This window comes from Sceloporus undulatus, chromosome 1 (assembly GCF_019175285.1).
Source record: "Sceloporus undulatus isolate JIND9_A2432 ecotype Alabama chromosome 1, SceUnd_v1.1, whole genome shotgun sequence".
Taxonomy (NCBI): Eukaryota; Metazoa; Chordata; class Lepidosauria; order Squamata; family Phrynosomatidae; genus Sceloporus; species Sceloporus undulatus.
In genome coordinates, this window is record NC_056522.1 from 47,718,249 (window position 1) to 47,737,766 (window position 19,518).

Below are 19,518 nucleotides of genomic sequence, written 5' to 3' on the forward strand. Positions count from 1 at the left end.
GTAACAGTTATTTTATTGCCAGACACCATGCTAATTTGAAGGCTGGAGTATACATTAAATATTTTAACTTTCTCTCTCTCTCTCTCTCTCTCTCTCTCTCTCTTGAAGTACACAATTCTAAATATATTTTCTGTCAAAACAAGCATCTTTCAATCTCCTCCTTGGCAAGAATTATGTTGGAGTATTAAAGAAGTGCAAAAACTGTTGGATAATCAAGTTTTGATTCACACATTTATACTGACAGTGTGGATCAGGTCAACTCATATCAGACTATGCAGACTGGATTTATCAAATGTTGCTACTTATATCCAATCACTTTGTCAGATAGTGGGCAAGACTTCTTTTTTTATTCTTGTGTAACACTTAGGTATGGTGAGTGTTTCAGAAATAGCAATGTTTCTTTCTGCATCTGTCTAGACATTTAACAGTTTGAGTTTGTAGTTAATCCTATTCACTTTCACAGTGAGAGGTACATTTCCTTTTATTATATATATTTATCTATTTTCCTGAAAGTTTTCACCTGCTGTGAAATTCAGTAGTATCCCCAGGTGGTGCCAAACTATTTTGTTGTCTAAGAAATTACTTCTTAAGATTTTTATGTAGATGACAAACAGGAGGATTCCATTATTGTGGGGATGGGTAATGCATACGGTTGCTCATAGGGGCTTTCTTGTACCATAACTGTTGCAAGTGGGGAAGAGTCAAAAGAGCACATGAATCTTTCCAGATATAATTGTTCCCAGGTTGTGACTGCGCCTATCAGATACATGTCAACACACTCTGGTCCTGAGTTTTAAATTATTTCCATATTCATGACACCTTTGATAAGTAAGTGGTGGTATTACTTTAGTAGAGATACAGACTAAATAAACAACAACACAGCAAGTTAAAAATGTGACAGCTATTAAACATTAACAATGGGGTCCAAAGCTGTAAGGAGAAATGATTACACAATAGGTAACAATTTGTGTGAAATTTTCAATTAGACTTCGTTGACAGAACAATACAAGTAGCTTCCTACACACACAGACAGTTCTATGGTGATAATCTCATCTTTTGTGTTATTGTGCAAGCACTCCCTCCTTAAAGGCATTTATAGGCTGGTTTATTGTCCAGGTGAACCTCAAGGACTGGTTGGGCACCTGTTAAAGACCCACACCATGTTGAGGGCCCATTTGCAAAGTCCCCATAGACCTGTTCTACCACTTCATGTTTGCCACTTGCCACTTGCTTGTTCAGGTACTTTTTGCTCTGACGGGAAGAGTCAGGGGCTGAGCAAAAAAGAAAGAAGCAAACAATAATAAGGAAGAAGCATAGTAGCTAACACGATTTATTTATTTAACATGCCAACTTTATCTCAGGCCAGGACTTGAGGTAGCTTCCATAACTACAAATTAAAAACATTTATAAAAAGTTTTTTTGTGGGTTTTTTGGGCTATGAGGACGTATTCTAGAAGAGTTTATTCCTGACGTTTCACCAGCAGCTTTGTCTGGCATCTTCAGAGAATGCTGGCATGGAAGAGAGTTGGGTATACTGTTGGATGAGAGGAAGCAATTTGCATGTTAATCTGTGTATTGTTCTGTTGTTGAATGGCAAGGCCTCAGGGTGTCTAATTAATGATACATTGTCTGCTGGGGAACCCCTCTCACCCTGGGTGGTTTTCACAGCTGTTGGTGAAATGTCATGAATAAATTCTTCTCAAATACGGCCTCATAATCTGAAAAACCCACAAGAAACTATAGATGATGGCCGTGAAAGCCTTTGACTTCACATTTACAAAAAAAATTAGAAACCAATTTAAAAACACCACATTAAAACAGTGTAAAACAGTCAAAATCATACAGAAGTTAAAAACACATAAAGCATACATCTATATATATATATATATATATATATATATATATATATATATATACACACACACACACACACACACACACACACACACACATACATACTCCACTTGTTCACTGGCTTTCTGCTCAGGATGAGGAAGGAAGGAAGCATCAGGGAAAGATGACAGCGAATTAGCTCACTGAGTAAGAACACCCTGTTCACTGACCCTGAAATATGGAATTGACACTGTTTATTGTGTCCTGGTGGGGATACCCACACATCAGGCTACTGTTGCTGTTGCTGCTGCAGTCATCACATTGCATTCTGACTTTGTATAATTGCTACAGCCAATCTCGTCACATGATGTTGTATCACATATATTATCAAATGCTGGATCATAGGGAGAAATAAGATTAGAATTCCAATGTAAAAACTATTTCAAGCCAAGCTATCTGAAACATAAGTTTCATTTTCTTTTTTATATCTCCCAGTTCACAGAGGAAAAGAGGTACAAATGCATCTGTATGTGTAAAACCAAATGGCACTGTCAGCAGCTTCACTTGAAGTATGCTAGTGAACTGTAACCTTCGATGCTGACCAGTTATGAAAGTATCAGAATGTCTCTCATCTGGGAATGTGGCCAGCCCCATCATGTCCTTTATTCCCACATCTTGTGATAAAGAAAGTAAGATAGAAAAGGAACAAATCACTATGGTCTTTTGAACTGAAGGGAATTTTGGTGTAGTCAGCAAGAAGGTTATCGAATAGAAATCTCCCAGATAATCAAACTGTGGCAGGGACCTTATAGACCAGATAGCATCATAGGTCATGGCAAGGCTTTATAGACTAAATAGAATTATAAATCAATCCAGCCATGATTACAGACCATTGCATCTGTCACATCAGGCAACTTTCCTAAACAATAGTAGCTCAGTTAGAAGATCATAAATCTGCCATAGCTTAGTCATTGTCTATCTTTATCAACTAAACTGAACAGGCAAACTCTTCTACAGCATGTCCAGTTCAGATGAAGCAGAGAGCAGTAGGATTTAAGTCTGGCAAGTGCCCTGGGATGGAGGGGGGAGAGGACAAATTTGAGGAAGGGAGGTTGACAACAACAACAACAAAAGGAATGTGGCAGCACCTTTCTGATTGTTTTTTCTTTTAGTATGAACTTTTATGGGTATAAACCCAGATCTTGAGATGCCGTACAGCTTTATATTAAAGCCTCAAATATAAAGCATATTTATACAATTGTGGGAGTAGGATAGAATATAATAAAAAGATGGAAATTGTGTCCCTTGCCCTAAATTTTCAAAGCATTGGGTAGAATCATAGGATCATAGAGTTGGAAGAGACCACAAGGGCCATCCAGTCCAACCCCCTGCCATGCAGGAAATCTAAATCAAAGCATCCCCGACAGATGGCCATCCAGCCTCTGTTTAAAAACCTCTAAGGAAGGAGATTCCACTACACTCCGAGGGAGTATGTTCCATTGTTGAACAGTCCTCCTAATGTTGAGGTGATACAAGTATTTCATATCTTTATGGTGGTGAGTTAATGTTGATGTGTGAATGCAATAAACCTGCTTACCAAAAGTCAGTTTCCAAAACTCTTTGAGAAGATTCCTTGTGTTATATGTGCAGTAGTGAGGACTCTATATGTAGTGCACCACAAAGTCATCATCCTTGTTTATACCTCTGCAAATAGATTGGAATTTGTGAATATAATTCAGTTCAGTACTTTTTTCTTTCTAGAGTTCCTTTGCAATTTTCTTTTTTAAGGACTGATACCTACATATTATTGTATGTACATGAAGGTTGAAATATTCTGCAACTGTTTTTTTGGGGTATTGCTATTTCTAAAGTCAGATTTGTGTCCATTTATCGTCTTGCACAGATATTGTCTTCTTTGTCCAATGTAGACTACAGAGGGGATTACTGGCATAGGATGTCATGTATTACAATGGAAGAAGAGCAAGTAAATTCACTCTGATGTTATGGGTGATATTATTGGCCCTTGTAAAATTGCTCCTGGAGTATATGTGGGGACAGAGTTGGCATCTGGGTGGGTGGCAGGGTCTTGTCCCTGTATTACCATCCATGTTATGTATCCCATTGTGAGCAGTGGTGTCATTAAGACTTGTGTCATCCAGAGCAGCAACTCATGGTGTCACACTCCCCATTGACCTCCCACCATTCCACACCATACACAATCCTTAGTAATGTTTTTTATACTAAAGTTACTCATATATCATCATTCCTGGATATCATTGAATGTAATGGCCAGAATTAAAATTATACCTTATATCACACACACAGCCTAAATGTATTTACATGTACATTGTTTCATGTGGTTAAAGTGAAAATTTGATAAGATGTGATGTTTTTAAAGAAAATGTAAAAAGAATAAAACATTTTAATTTTTTTAAAATTTAAAATTTAATTTTTGAAAGAAAAAAAAACCCTAGGCCCTTTCCTTTCTCTTCCAACTAAATCTTACTCCACTCACATTATCTCTTCAGTATTTTAAAGGGACACAGGTGACTGCCGCAGCTCATTTCTGCCAAAAGGCAGATTAGGGCATCACCTGGTATGGCCTGCAATTCTCCGCATTGCCCCACACCTCCCTAGTGATGCCCCTGGTTGTGAGTAGTTGTTTTAAGATTTGGATGTTGTTTGTAAGCTAGTAAAAGCATTCCTTCCAGAACTTGTGAGAAGATTCTGTTATTCTACAGAATTGGTTATATCTTATTGTTGATGCATTTGAGTGGTCTTAGCTGTAGGTGACAACAATTTTGTCATTTTGTGATTTTGGTTTGTAATATAGTAGATGGTTCCTGGGTATTAATTCCTTGGTATTAATTTTGCCTAGCCATTAGGGACAATGGGGGGCTGTCCATTATGGTGCTGTGGCTGCATGCATGCACCATCACTGGGGACAATAAGGGCTTTCCCTAATGGTGGTGCAGCCACGTACATGTGCTGCCATTGGGGACAATGCCAGCTTACTATCCACAGTTGCTTGAATCTGTGGATGGTAAGCCCATGGATACTGAGGACTGACTGTATTGAAATGGAGAACCCCATGAGCAGTAGCTTGGGATACAAAATCCTCCCGCTTTTGATTTTGCTGCATTCTCCAAATCCTGCCTGCACTCTTGAAGTTTCATATTGCTTTGTGAGAACTTGTGGAATTTTTTTCTACATGGAAATTGATGTACATTTTCTCTCATATGCATATTTATTTAATGTATACATTTTCCCTCCCTAAAGCAGGTTTCTACATATTGTTTTCCAACTGTGTCGATTTCAGCTGTTTACATTTTAAAATGTGCTCATTGCTTGTCAAAAACATGCTACACTTTATTTCTCCAAAAGGCCCTGTAAACCTTGGAAATGTGCAAATTTACAAGGAAAGGTACATTTTATTCTTGCAGTGAGTCTCAAGAAGTGTGAAAATGCTACTCTCACTGAGAATGTCAGCCGGTGGATGTATTTTTTCTACTCCTTACCCTAACAGCTTAGAAGATTTTTTTTAAAAATAAACACACATGTAGGTAAAAACAAACAAAACATTCCTAAAGTTATTGCTAAAATGTAATAGAATTATAATAATTTATAACATAAATAAAAATATCATAAGACACTATTTAAAGCTCTTTTTAAATATAAATAGGCAGTTTGTAAATCCTATAGGAATAAAGAGGTTTTCACCTTCTGATAAAGGGGCAGGGCAAAGGTGCCAAATAGCCTCCCTAGAAAGGAAGTATCAGACTCTGGGAACAGACACTGAATAAACCCTCTTCTATATTCTTATCAGATTTGCCTGTGATGGTGGACACATTGAATCTGAGGGCCACCTTCAAGATTGCAAACTCCAGGCAGGCTTATATGGGAGGACAGAGTCCTTTAGATAACCTGGATCCAAGGTGTTTCATAGGTGCCTAAAATATGGATATTTTCCCAGCCCTAACAGTATATAGAGTTGCTATATTTGCCTGGGTTTTATCCAATTTTTAATGTCACTGACAGCTCTTCCACGCTGAAGAAATAAAGCCGTTTAATACCACTTTAACTATCAGCCTCTATCCTATGGAATCACAGTATTCTGTAGGATAAAATCATGGCAGTTAAAAGTGGAGCCAAACTGCTTTATTTTTCAGTGTGACTGCACCCTCACTCCCCATTTGGCCCAGCGTTTGGCCCAGATTCTAATATTTCTTTTTTAAAAAAGCATCTAGCCATTGTAGATGGTGCCAATGTGTAGATACTCTTCTTTCAAATTGTTCTAGTAAAAACAAGTCTGCCCACAAATTTCAGAGACAAGGGAAGAGACAGAGAACAGGGTGACTGGTGAGATGAGAGAGAGAAGAATAGGAAACGGGAGAGGAGTCAATGCAAGCAGTGGAGTGGACTAAGCAAGGGAAGGGCATCTTGCAAGGACATGAGGAAAAGAATGGCAGGGGAGAATGAGCAGTAAGACTGACAGAGTACAAAAAGCAAGATGAGGACATTGTAGGGGCATGTGGTGAGATGAGGGAGGGAGGAACAGGGAAGAGTGAACAGTGCGCTATATATATATATATATATATATATATATATATATATATATATTGCAGCAGCAGTGTTTTGGACAATCTTTGGCAGCCTCGGAGTCGGAGTGACTGGAAGCCACTTTGGGGGCAGGTGTCATGTCAGTATCACACCCCCAAAGTGGCCAGAAGCCACTTCATTTGGCCCATGTGTTTCAGCCTAAGATTTCATTTTTTAAACAAAGTATCTAGCCTAGTATCTCTTCTTTCAAATTGTTCTAGAAGAAACAAGTCTGCCCACAAATTACAGACACCAATTTCAGACACATTTGCATAATATGCAAAAGATGCCGAGATTTGAGGAACTGGAATATGACCACCCTTTAGGAGGTCAGATGAGATTACATCATCTCCTTTTGTCACTTGATCTGTAGAGTGTTGGTGGTGTGGTACAGTTCTGTAGCACACAACTGCAAATGTTGGGCTCCATTTATAAAAAAAAAATTTCTTGGAACACACAGAATGTCACTAGTCTTCTGTCATTATAGCTTACGCCCTTCCAAACCTTAGTCCTCAGGCTTTCTAAGTTATTGTACTGTAGCTCTTTCTAAAAGATATACAGTTACTAGTCTTCTTGAAAATATATTTGAGTAATGTTGAATATATTTTACAGGTATTATTTCCATTCACTAAAACCCAACTGCTGCCTTCAATGATATACTGCCTGAAGGCTTTGTCCTGTAGGTTTTTTTAAAGCACTGTATTGCTCCCTCGCTGTCCTGTTCCTTATACTTTAATTCCCCTTTCCTTGAAATACGATCTACTTTGTTCTTTTTTCTATTTCTGCTCGATACATATATTACCCATTCAGATGTGCACATATGTATTTTCTATTATTACTTATTTAACCTAGGCTAATTTCCCTTCACCAAGGTTACTTTTCATTTCCCCTGCTTCCAGACTCATCTGAGCCATTAATGGAACCCCTGTCAGAAGGAAGATAATATACACTTGAGAAGTCACTAAAATAGATTGCAGGTTATTGAACAATAAATGTTTTTAAAAGCTTATTTACATTTCTTTGATTTAAATGAAATGACTCAAGAAGGCAATAAAACCTATAACAAAAATTATTATTTTCACCAAGGGGATACTGTTTACATTTCTAAAATAAGGTGTTGCCTTTTCCAGCTTATTAAATTGGCCTTATACTGTCTCTTTTGGCAGCAGTGGGTGGAGGGTGGGTGGTTATCTGAGACCAGAAGCAGCAATTAGAATGCAAATTTTTCAGTACTTTCCAAAATTACAATATTCCAGTAAATGCCTTATACTGAGAGCTAAAGCAGGCAGCCCCGAAGGAGTGATCTCCAGCCGTTCCAATCATGATCACTCCAGGACTGCAGTGACCAGATATCCACTCCTGAAGTGGGCCACCGGCAGCCTCAGAGCAGCTTCCAGCCACTTTGGGGGCATGCGTTGTCTAAACACTGCACCCCCAAAGAGGCTGGAAGCCGCTCTATTTGGCCCATCTGTTTTGGGTCTGTGTCAGAGGCAATTGGTACATCTAGTTCAGCATGATCTAAAATGACTGGCAGCAACTTTCTGGTGTTTTATGCTTGTGTCTTCCCTAGATTTAATTGGAAATGCCAGGGATTGATGCTGGAAGCTTTTACATACATAGTTTACATTTTGCCACTGAGGTACAACCCTATCCCTTAGGAGTCCTTGGAAGATTATTTTGTGTTTCTCAGTGAGAAGGCTAGTAATAGATGACACCCTTTCTGAAGGACAGCATTGTCCATCTATGAAGACCACTCTTTCCCTGTAATGTGCTGCTGAAAGGCAGTGTTTTTATATGTGTTTAGGACACATTGTCAAACAGGGCAATGATGAGCTCGCACAACATTGTATTGTATATTGTAGTATGCATACAGTATACCCCCAGGTCCTCTTGAATTTGCATAGGTTTAACAGAAGAATCTAAGGAATTGTTGAATATGGATCAATATGGAAAGCGTTCCCTTAAAATCTGAACATCTGAAAATTGCTGGGACATATTTTACAGAATTATGGTAGTTCACAGGTATCAATCTGCATAAAGTTCAAAGTAGGCCAGGTCTTCCCATTTTCATAGAAATTGGAAACAAGCTAAATTTAAGCACTGATCACTTCCCCCCATGTCTCCTGTGTACCTGATCTACTTTTTCCATCATCTCCTCCTCCGTCAGCAGCAGCTGTATCATCCAAGACACAACTCCAAGATGGCAATGTGCATGTGCTTTGCGCAGTGTGTGTTTTAGCCTAGTGTCATCTTAGTAGATAATATACTCCCTAGAACCACTATGATAGAAACCTGTCTCTAGTGTCCATGCTGATGATATCAACCTAGAATTTACTTCCATAGCTACTGTTGTTATAACTGCCCTGTGGCCAACTTGTAATTTTGCTTGTTGGCAAAGATGTTTCTGTCCTTGAGGCTAAAAGATCAACAACCTGAAAAACATCTCAATCTAGTTACATTTCTGTAATTGAACTGAAACTGTAAAATTATATGGATATTTATATTACCCAGACTTTGCCATGTTTTCTTTTTTACACAAAATTTTTTCAATGTAAGTCTGTTTTTTCCAGATTACCCCATGCCTATGTTATATCATTGACATTAAGACATTTTACTTGGATGTTTAATGTCCAGGAAATACATGTAGTAGAATTCAGCTTGCAATTTTTTTAAAATGCAGCTCTGTTTTTTCTTCATATTGTCAGCCATGAGTCTGTTGGAGAAGAGTTTGAGTGGGCGGGAGAATAGATGGGGGATAAAAATCCTTCAGCCATTCTCCTGAATACATGCTCTCAATGCATGCTCTCACTAAAATCAGCAGTGTTTACTTATGAATTCTTATAGTTACTTTGGAATATGAAGACTCAGAGAATACATCTGAAAGTAGCTTATCTGCATTCTGAGAAAAATAAATATGGAATGCATAATGTCGCATTGTTTGCAGTGGCTGCCCTTTAGAAATTGTTGTGGATACAGAACTAGTGGATTTTTTCCCCTCCCAGTGAAGTTGAATATTTTACATAATAACTGAAACCATTCTTAGAATGCATGGCAAAGGACTGATTGAGACATGAAAGCTGCATTGCAGAGCAGTCTCTTTAAATGTGGATCAGCTATAACCATACCTTTTAAATCAAAGTTCAGGAACTGATTAAAGAGCCGATGTGGCATGTAGGCGAGAGACACTCAACCTCACTACACACATTCTCTGCAATCAGAATTATTATTAGAAATAATTAGAAATAGTCTGCTTGGAAAAAGGGATTCAGCAAGAGTACAATGGTAAGCATGGAGAAGGTTCAAGATCCTGCATCCACCCACCCTCTTTGCCCTTTAAACCAGGCTCCCACCCCATGTAATGGTGGTAGATTTCCTGTCACTTATATTCTACTTTTATATGAACAGGTGATTTTTTTCCATTATGCATCTTGTTGAAACTTGGCTGATAAGTCTGAGCACTGGAAATATATTTAAGGCTTCACTAAGCAAGGTCAGGTATCTAGTAGTTTTCTTATGATATTGCAGGTATACCTCTGTTAACAAAGTGGATGTGTTCCCGGGCTTTACTTCTGTGATAAAAATTGTGGTATCAAGGGTAGAAATAACATGGACAGGAAAAGAATAGGTTACTACATCACACACACACACAAACACACAGAGCAGTTCAACATGTTTCAGCAAATATTTTATTTAAAGCTTCTTGAACTTCTTCCAAAATGCATCCCATTTTCATTTCTTTCAACAGATTCTGGAGGCAGCTATTTACCTTGCATATTGTATGTAAGAACATACAGCTAGAGTAGGATAGCCCTAGAGTAGTATCCCACTCTTTACCAGGCCAAATCTTACTGCATTGTTTACTGCAGAGACATTGCTGCAACCAAAAACTGAAAGTGTGCCATTTTCCAGCCCTCCTTCACCATCTTCTTAGTGCCAATGCTGCCAAAAAAAACAAAAAAAAACAAAAAACAAAAAAAAATCCAGTTAGCTAAAAGAAAAGAAAAAACGGGTTGGGTTGGGCTGGGCTCCCATTAAAAGACTTAGTAAAAAGAAGCTTATTTGTCAGAGGATCTGTTAACTGATCTATGCCTGTATCACCATATTACATGTAATATATTAATACTGCAAAAATTAAAGAGAGAGAGAGAGAGAGAGAGAGATGCATAACATACTTCCTAGTCATTAATGCCCCAGGCTTTAGTTTCCAGACTGGTCTCTTTATTTGAACACCACAAATCCTATATCAGTCTATGCATATACCCTTGGACCCATCTGACTAATTTCAATACAAAGCTCTTTCATTGGGAGTGTCATGGGAGCTTTCATAAGCTAGTTCTTTATGGTTTCCAGGAGTGATAAAAGAGCCAAGGTGGTGTAATGGTTTGGGTGTTGAACTACAACTCTGAAGACCAGGGGTTGATTGTCTCCTAAGCCATGGAATCTGGGTGACCTTGGGCAAGTCACATACTGTCAGCCCAATAAAACCCCATGAAGGTTCACATTAGGGTTACTGTAAGTCAGAAATGACTTGAAGGCACAGAACAACAACCAAACTATTAAAATACAGGACGGACATAGGGAACCTGCCTCTTTAAGAAGCCCCAATAATCTTGTGTCTTCATTCCTCCTCTCAGCCTAGGGTGGTGTTTTCTCCCTTAATGAGTTTAATTCACACGCTCGAACAAGAACTCTTAACAGTTCATATTTTATTTATTTATTTATTTATTTAGGTATTTATATCCCGCCCTTCATCCCTAATGGCTCTCAGGGCGGCTTACAATTATTATTTTTAATCAGACAGTTCCCTCCCCTCAGGCTTACAATCTAAATGACACGAAGCAAAAGGAGAAGGGAATGGTGCAGGGAAAGGGAATGAGGTCCAGTGGTTCTTCTCTCCCTCTGAGGCCTGGACCAAGGCAGATGGATTGGAGGGAGGGCTCTTCCTTCTTCCAGGCTAGCCCTGATGGATTATCCTATGTGTTGGGGGCTGTTGGCAAATATAAATTGTTTATTTTAGCACATACATTTAGCTTACATGATGGCAGACATTCTTTAGTTGAAACATTCAGACTTTTAGAAGCAGACTGGAGTGGGCTTTCAGTGGTGTGCTGTGCTGTTTGTGGTTTCTGTATGGTATTCTCATTAATTTTAATGGTTTTAACTTTATAAATTGTTTGTCTTTTAAAAAACCTTTATATTTATACTTTTTATTGACATTTTTGTAGTTTTTAATCTGTATAGTTTTAAATATGTTGTAAGCCACCTTGAGTCCCACTGTTAAAAAATAGGCAAGATAAAAATAAATAAAATCAATAAATCACCAAGGGCCTGAACAGACCACCCAAAAAGGGCGGATTGGGAACCACTCTAGCATCACTCGGCCAGGTACCACATGCTATGGCCCCAATCCATCTTGGGCCAGCCCAAATAGTAGCAGAAAACATCTGCTCCTATTTGAGCTGGTAAAAATAACTGCCTTAGGCAGCCCAGCTGCAACACCAAGGTAGCTTCAAGCCAGAGTGTCTTGAAGCTGCCTATGTCTGATCAGCCAGAGCAGCTTCCAGGCGGCTTGTGGGCATATGGCATCTAAATGCCATGCCCCCAAGCTGTGCAGAAGCTGGCTTTTCAGGCTGGTCTGTTCCTGCCAAGTTTCTAATTGGCTTCTAGGACTGGACTGGACACTATGACTAGCCCAGCATTATTTTCCCATGTGTCAGATGATGCCCACACAGGCTACTTGCTTTGGATTGTAGTGATGAGGAATGCAGGGGCTGTTCTTGTGGCCACCAAAACCTCTAGTCCATGCTGTAACCCTCCATGAGTAGCATTTCACCTTTTAACACTGTTTAGCATTAAAAAAAAGGTTTAACATTTAAAAAAATAATCAGTTTTTCAAAATGAGAAATTGATTTCTAGCCACTTTTGCTGCTTGTTGTTGTTGTTGTTGTTGTTGTTGTTGCTTTTTTAAATATTTTAATTTTGTGAGTCTATATGGAAGGCCCCAGGGGCAGAAAAGCAGTTCTTGGACAATCTACACTTGCTTGCCCACAGAATAAAGAAAGAATAGATTGGACTCTGCAGTTGCAGGGAGTATTTGCTAAAAAATGGCTTTTTCAATACAAACCCACAGTGGTAGGAGTTCTTTTCTCCAACAAAGGAAAAGTAAACTGAAAAATGGTGGCAGTGCTTATGATGGAATGAGTATTGCATATTCTTCTGCTCTGCAGTGATGCAGAGCCATTCCATCCAGACTAAGGATGTAACACTGTTAACTATAATGTATTGGGGGGCTGAGGTAACAAGGGCACAAAGATGGTGCATTTGCAAAATAAAATCAATAAACAACTAACTTTGAGGGTGCAAAATATATAAGGTGCATATTGAGCAGTTTGTTTTTCAATTTGTAAGCCATTTCTTCTCTTTTGTTTAAAATTGGCTTCCCCCTCCCCTCCCATGGAACAAAAAGTCATGGGGTATATCTATTTTCTTTGTAATGTTAATGGGAATAAGTTGCAAGGGGAGGGTGATTTAACTTTTGAAAACAATGATAATGACCTTTTCTCATGTGATCTGGTGTTTCTGAAGGCAGGAAGAAGGTGATGGAAGGAGTGGTTCCCAGCTGCTTGGACAGACATTATTTAGTCTATCCAGTACAAGAACAGCCCTTCCTCTTTGTGTCTGCCCTCTCCAAAATCACTCTTTTTGCACTGTCATTATTCCATTGTAATGGTATGCATGTTCATCACTTGATTCCTTGTAATTTCACCAGCATTTGATATGTCAAAACAATGTGATATGAATAGCATATGAATGTTTTCCTTGGCTGGTGATGGTCCATTTGTACTGGATAAAACGTTCATGTAATAATTCTGTGAACAATTTTAATGGCCCTCTGGTAGTGGCTTCTCCTTGACATAGAAGTTAGAAATGCACTTAAAATAAATTCATGCACTTAAAATAAATCCACAGTGCTATTACAGAAAACCCTCTGTACCCCCAGAGTCTTTATCCATGGATTCAAACATCCATGGCTTGAAAATATTTTTAAAATATACATTCTTAAAAGAAAATCTTGATTTTGCCATTTTATATAAAGGACACCATTTTACTATGCCACTGTATGTAATGAGGCTTGAGCATACATGGATTTTGATATCCATGGGGGCTTCTGGAACTAAAGCGAGTACATATTTTTGTAACCAGTATTGGGGACCAGAAGAGTATTGTTTAGGGAGAAAAAGATAATTTTCAAAATTATTTGAATTTTTAAAAACAAACAAACAAACAAAAAAACCTGGTGTTTTTTGAGTGTTGAGAAACTCTGATGAGAAGAATCCTGGACCAATGAGAATCTTTGCAGTTAGGGACTTATTCAATGCAAAATTTGCATATGTGTGTTTTGCACAGAAAGTAGCATATTCTGCACAGGAAACAGTGCTGAAAAAATTACCTTTTGAAAGGAATTAATATTTCTGCATTGAAATATTTTCTGTGCAAAAAGTGCTATTTTCTGCACAAAATAAACATGTGCGAATTTTGTACATAATAAGTCCTGAATTGCAAATAGCCTTTGAAAACCATGTGGTTTTTGAAGACTTTCCCACAGCAGGAAGAAAATTGCTGAAATTACTCAATGCTACCTTCGAGAAGAAACTTAGTGAACAATTACATCCTTAGTCTCATTTTTACAATAGCTGAGATGCTGGTTGACTGTGCGAAACACTGATTTATCAGGGAACAGAAAGGTTTTCTGCAAATGGCAAATGTTGGCATATAAAAATGATTGAAGTCTTTACTATGGCATGTTACAGACTGCCCAAAACAGGCAGTGTCGCGCCGCTGCCGGTTGCTGCATCCGGGAACTGCAGCAGCCAGACCACGCGGTTTCCAGGCGTAGCAAGAAAGAAGCGCCAAAATGGCGCTTCTTCCTGCGCCCCAGAAGAGGTGCCACAAGGCGCGAGGTACGCACTCACGGTGCCATTTCCGGCGTGTGACATCCGGACGCTGTGCATCCACGACGTCAAAATGGCAGTGCCCATCTGTATGCACCACCGCCATTTTGACATACTCATTACGAGCAAGGGGCAAGGCGCATCAGGAAGCACTGCCCCTCGTGCGTAACAACGGGCCTGTCCAGAACGCACCAAAATATTGCATTTTGTAGTGCATATCCATATGTCCAGCCAGCTGCGTTTGGGCTGTTTGACAAGAATTTATCATCCTACCTTGCCAAATAGTCAACATATTTGTTATAATGAGGCTTGCCCTGCCATTACCAGAGGCCTTCATGACTTGTGAGCAGAGCTTGGAAAAGTTTTATTTGAGGACTCCAATTCCTAGAATGCACCAGTCTGCAGAATATTTGACAGGCATATGCATGGAGAAATTCTCCAACTGTTTTTTTCAGGTTGGGGCTCAGGGTACGGCAGTGGTATGTCTTCTTTGTCCCCCACAAAAGTGCTTAGGTTTGAGTGAAGTTGTTTCTTTGTTTCTGTCATTGTGCTTCTATCATTGTAAAGTGGTAAAAGTCATTTTCCCCATTTGAAACACTGGGCATAGAAAGACTTACTCAAGAATGTACAAAATGACAGCTTAAAAAAAAAAAAGCTCGATGATCCAGATTACTTTTCATCTGAACACTTTAATGGTTCAGATAAAGCTTAGTCAAAGCCATGCATAACAATTCTTCAGTTCCCAGTTTCTTTAGGGCATCCTCATAGAGACAGTGGCTATTTGTGATAAAGAATAAAAAACCAAGGACTGATTAATTCTATATTAATTTATTTGAGTTAGAGTATGGCCGTGTGCATATTCAAACTACATTTGATATGAATGATATAAAACAGAGAAAGTGCATATAGATTTTGATACATATTCAGGGTACTTTGTTCTTTGTACAATCACACCTTTTGATATCTACTATTACGGGTGTGTGTTTTCATAACCTGGTGTTTCTTATAGTCTGAGTCTTGGTAGAGCAGATACCATCATCCCTCAATAAACTGAAGCAGTTTTAGTTACAATGGTATCTCTTCATCCAACAGACATCTTCCTTCTTCTCTTCATTGTGTTCTGAAAATTGGCTGATAGAATGCACTAAAGTAGCTGAGATTCATGAACTTTAACTCCCTACAACCTTTTGAACAAGAAAAGTCAATGAAAGAGAAGGCAGTGATATCTGGAAGATGAACTTGCCCCTGCATATTCATGTGCCCTAAGAAATGGGGTTGTGAGGAGGTCAGGAGAAGTCTAATTGGGGTGGATGCAGGATTATGAACACTTGCCATGGTGAAAATTATGAGTGCAGGAATTTTGTAAATTATTAGTTATGGTTTTTCTAGTAACTCAGGTCTCTTAAGCTATATTCCTTTAAATCTGCCCCAAACTATGGTGATATAGTGCAGAACAAGTATGTCCCCTGGGGTTTATTTTATATATTTGTAATCATTGTTCTGGAATTGGAACATCTGATGGATTTTGCAGAGTGTTATCCAATATCCTGGGTTTATTTGCAATTTGATAACAGCAGGACAACTTCCTATTAAATCAGAATGGAGAGGAATAAAACAACCCCAGTTACTGAATAAATGAGAATGATATTAGAATCTAGAATAGAAATGTGTGTCTAGGTCCTAGAAAGAGGAATTACAGCCCAGATAATCATAAAAACATGTTTTTTTATTTCCAAAGTCCATTTCTAAAACCTCTTTCAGAAATCAGTAGTGATTGAATTAGGTGTGGAAACAATCCATTTTCTGTCAGCCATATGAACAGACTGTATGTTCATACAGGTACAGCATTTGACAACTCAACCTTATGAATGATTCCTTATTGTGTGCACATGCTTGTATACTAATGGGGTCTGTTTGCTGATGTGGTCTGTATTAAGTGCATTTAAGGACTGGAACAGACTGGCAACTTCAGCCGGCTTCAAACTGGCTTGGGGTCATGACGTTTACACGTGCCATGCCCCAAGTCGCATGGAAGCTGCACTGGTGATTAGAAGCTGGGCAACTTCGGGGTGACTTGGGGGTGTGGCATTTAGATGCCACATGCCCCCAGACTGGCTGGAACCTGGCTGAAGATGGCGCCTCAAAATCTACTGGTATTAATGTAGAATACAACCATTTGATCTTAACATCTAAGAAAATATATTATGGTATGTAATGTAACTAATCCAGAATTATTTCTGTACATAATGAGAGTATTCAAGTGAACTTCTCTCTTAAATACATATTTTCCAGTTTAAATATGGTTGCCAGATCTCAGGGCACCACTTGAAATCTCAGGGAATTGTTATCCTCTTCCAGGTCTCTAACCTAGAAGATAAATTTCAGGAAAAGAATGGCTGGAGATTTCATCATTTGAGGTGGCTTTAAAGTGGAATGATCAACTATGTGGCAGTGAAGATTAATTCTGGTTCCTGTGACATTCCTCTGGGCTGCACATGTGTGTCTGGGTGCACCAGATCTGATAGAATTTTACTTCTGGTAACCATTTCCAGCCAATTTATGGCTAAAATAAAGGTTGCGATTGAAGTTTTGTGGATTCTAGAGGATAAAAGAGACAAACTACCATGTTTGTGGGTCCTTTGGTACAGTTCCTGGGTAGAAAATCACCTGAAGTTATAGTGATTTTTTTCAAAAGCCTTTTCTGGGGCATGGAGATCTGTGGTTGACAGCCAGGAGCTTCAGGGGCCACAGAGAGGTTTGGGAGCTTCATGCAGCCCATGAGTGACACTTCTCCTACCTTCACTTTAAGGGCTAAAGCAGTTAGCGAAGCAACAGTATCACCATTTATGAGCCTTCTTGTTGTATGAATCTGTGGCATCCTTCTCTGGTTGAGGAACAGTAACACCTCTTGGTTTTCTGTGGGTTTTTCGGGCTATGTGGCCATGTTCTAGAAGATTTTCTTCCTGACATTTCACCAGCATCTGTGGCTGGCATCTTTGGAGATAATTCCAGTCCTCTTAGATCCAGCTTGCCTCAGTATCTGATCAAGCCTGTTACCCATGGACTCACTGGGGCAGGGAAGGTTCCTGAGCCTGTCATTTAATTGCCTGCAAATGACTATGGTACAGTGGTTACAGGAAGGGTTGCTGGTTAGGTTGCTTTAGTGAAAACTGGAGATGGCTCTGTATCTTTAATAGTTCTGCAGAAGAGAAGTTCCAGCAGGTGTTGCCTGTTATCTGGTTGTGTGACAAGCAAGAGCTGCTGAAATCTCTTTTACACAGTCCAATTTAACAACTTCTTCGCGGATAAAATCTCTCGGATAAGCGAAGGTCTTGAGGCCAGCCTTAGAGCAGAACCTAGAGTAGAGGTATCCAGGGCATCCGTGAACTTGGTTAGTCTGGATCAGTTTGAGTCTGTCAGTACCGAGGATGTGGACAAGATCCTTGGAAGTGTTAGGAAGACAACATGCCCTCTCGATCCCTGTCCCTCATGGCTAGCGGCACAGGGGGGCCCAGCTGTAACTTTGCTGTTACAGCGGATTATTAACACCTCACTGAGGGATGGGCAATTTCCAACAAATTTGAAATTGGCCGTAGTTAAACCTCTATTAAAAAAGCCCTCCCTCGACCCCCTGTTGCATAACAATTATCGGCCTATTTCGCTATTGCCATTTCTGGGGAAGGTGATCGAGCGGGCAGTTGCAATCCAACTTCAATCGATCTTGGATGAAACGGAATATCTAGACCCATTTCAAACCGGCTTTCGGGCGGGTTATGGGGTTGAGACTGCTATGGTCGCCTTGGTCGATGATCTCCGTCTGGGCATGGACAGGGGAAGCGTGTCCCTGTTAGTGCTCTTGGACATCTCAGCGGCTTTCGATACCATAGACCATGGTATCCTTCTGGGACGCCTGGCGGAGGTGGGAATCGGGGGCACTGCGCTCCAGTGGTTCCGGTCCTACCTCTCCGGGAGGTCCCAGATGGTGCAGCTGGGAGACGTGCGCTCCGACGAGAGGGCCCTTACATCTGGGGTCCCTCAAGGAGCCATTCTGTCTCCCATGCTTTTCAACATTTACATGAAACCGCTGGGAGAGATCATCCGGAGACATGGGGCGCGGTGTTATCAGTACGCTGATGACACCCAAATAGTCTTCTCTATGTCTCCGACTGATGCAGTGACCGGGATTGGCGTCTCTCCTCTCGTGGCCTGTCTGGAGTCGGTAATGGGCTGGATGAGGGACAACAGACTCAGCCTGAATCCAGAGAAGACGGAAGTACTCGTGATAGGTTCCCCCGGTCCGGGGTTGGCGGTGGTTCCACCAGTCCTGAATGGAATCACGCTTTCCGTGAAGGACTCTGTACGCAGCCTGGGGGTGCTCCTGGACTCGTCGCTCCACCTTACATCTCAGGTGGATGCGACGGTCAGGAGCACCTGTTATCAGCTTCGGCTGATACGCCAGCTGCGTCCCTACCTCGACCGGGGAGACCTTGAAACGGTTGTACACGCCCTGGTAACCTCTCGTTTGGATTTCTGCAACGCGCTCTACATGGGGCAACCCTTGTACCATACCCGGAAGCTGCAACTTGTTCAGAATATGGCAGCCCGTCTGGTTACTGGCACTGCCAGGGCCAGTCATATAACACCAGTCCTTAAAGACTTACATTGGCTGCCTATTCGCTTCCGGGCGCAATACAAGGTGTTGGTTATTACCTATAAAGCCCTAAATGGCTTGGGCCCAGGGTATCTGGAGGACCGCCTCTCTCCGTACAATCCGCCCCACACACTCAGATCATCAGGGCAGCTATTGTTAACCGTTCCAGAGGCGAAATATAGTTCTACCACCAGGAGGGCTTTCTCCATCTCAGCCCCCAACCTCTGGAACGCGCTGCCCTTCGAGCTCCGCTCAGCCACCTCCCTAGCCCAATTTAGGAAGGGGCTAAAGACCCACTTATTTGAACAAGCTTACCCCTGACCAGCTACTCTCCCCCCCTCCCCTTGTCAGCACTGTCTTGCCGGCATGGACATTTTATTATTTTTATTAATCTGTTTTTAATGTTTTGTATGACCTGTTGTTGTATTGTTGGAACTGTTGTTCACCGCCCTGGTTTTTAGAAGGGCGGTATATAAATAAAGT

At 40.3% G+C, this 19,518-nt stretch overlaps 1 protein-coding gene across 1 annotated transcript in view; it reads left to right on the forward strand.

The window, feature by feature from the left end:
• Positions 1-19,518, forward strand: part of LOC121919497 (ALK tyrosine kinase receptor-like) — a 428,390-nt gene that overhangs the window by 163,890 nt on the left and 244,982 nt on the right. The gene's annotated exons all lie outside the window — the stretch shown is intronic.